Source organism: Capsicum annuum, chromosome 12 (genome assembly GCF_002878395.1).
Source record: "Capsicum annuum cultivar UCD-10X-F1 chromosome 12, UCD10Xv1.1, whole genome shotgun sequence".
NCBI classification, from domain to species: domain Eukaryota; kingdom Viridiplantae; phylum Streptophyta; class Magnoliopsida; order Solanales; family Solanaceae; genus Capsicum; species Capsicum annuum.
Genome location: NC_061122.1, coordinates 205,249,402 through 205,251,174, shown reverse-complemented (window position 1 = coordinate 205,251,174; position 1,773 = coordinate 205,249,402).

Below are 1,773 nucleotides of genomic sequence, written 5' to 3'. Positions count from 1 at the left end.
ATATATTAGATTAGAAATTATTTAGTATTCAATAATATCTTACTTTTTATTTTTTGCTATTACCGTTGTTTCATTTGCTTTACATATCATGCTATTTTATTGTTGTTATTTCCCTTTAATGGTTATTTCTTTTGACAAAGATTCAATGGCGGAGTCAGGATATTCACTAAGGCGTTCATAAGTGAACAAATGAATTAATCGAAGGGGGTTCAATATCTAATAAATATACATAAAATATAATTTTAACCATATATATATAACATAATTTTTCAATGAAGGGGGTTCATGAACCCCTCGACAGAGGGTAGATGCGCTACTGCAAGGTTCTATAAAAAATAACCTTTCACCAAAATATAAAAAACATGCACGTATTCTTTCCTCAAATTCCACTTGTTAAAATATCTCAATATATTGTTGTTCTTCTCGTCTTTTCTTATTGGTTATTCCTAACTTTTGGGGTGGTGGTATTTCATAATTTATTCGACAGAGAAAATATTTGGTTATAATTGATTAACAGGACAATATTTATTTGCTTTAGTTATTCCATTCGGTGAGTAAGGGTCAAAAATTCAAAACATTGGCATAATTTATTAACTATGTAGATAGTGATTCTGATGATAAATGTTCCATTGGTTTGTTGCTAACATAATAAAATCCTCAAGAATCAATTCTTTTTTGTCGAACAATTACATATCAATTCCTTTATGTCTTCAGATTTTTCCCTATCTTGATTCGCAAAGATTTCTCTTTCAAGTCAACATACTCAGTGTTTTCACATAAAGTGGGGTTTGGAAAGGGTAAACGACAGTTCACATCATTACCTCATACGACGTAGAGAGACTATTTAGACTCTAGGCTCTGGACAAATAACAGTATAAAAAACATAAAATAACAAACAAAATGGGCTGGCTAACACACCGCTAGATAATTTAAAAAATATGACACCTACAGAGTAATACTATACACAATTTATCCAAAAATCACACACATCGCCAAAATACCACAAACAAGAAACTACATAACACACACATAACACTATAACTTCAGGCACAACTATAAACAAAGCACACCTTCCTACTAGCAAGGTCGCATCCTAAGAACTAGCCCTCTACCCCAATTCCTGTCCTCCACACCTTCCTATATGAGTCACGTCTTCAGTAAGCTGTATCTACTTCATGTCATGTATAATCACGTCCTTTTCATATTTCTTCGGCCTATCACTATCCTGCTTGAAGCCATTCATAGCCAACCTTTCACACCTATGTCTTGGGGTATCCTTGTGCCTCCTCATCATATGTCCGAACGATCTCAACCTCACTTTCTGCATCGTTTCTTCCATCGAAGACACTCCTTCCTTCTCTTAAATAGTCTCATTTCTAACTCTATCTCTCCTATTAAGTCCACAAATCCATCGCAGCATACCCATCTCCACTACCTTCAACTTTTGAATGTGATAGTTCTTGATTGGTTCCGCTCTATACAACATAACCGGTTGGACTGTCACTCTGTAGAACTTGTTGTTGACACCCAATTTTGACCCCCGATATTACTTCTAGGCTGCTATTTTTATCAAAATTATCTAATTTTAATTATTAATATTTTTTACACATTATTCTTACATTAAATACATATTGACGTGTCACATTCATAATTTAGAAAAATGCACAAATTATTTTACTGTCTTTTGCCATAATTTTTATAGTTCAAACGCGATATTTACATAATTTTACTAAATTATTCATACTCACGTTTTGCAAATACAGTGACTAGTTT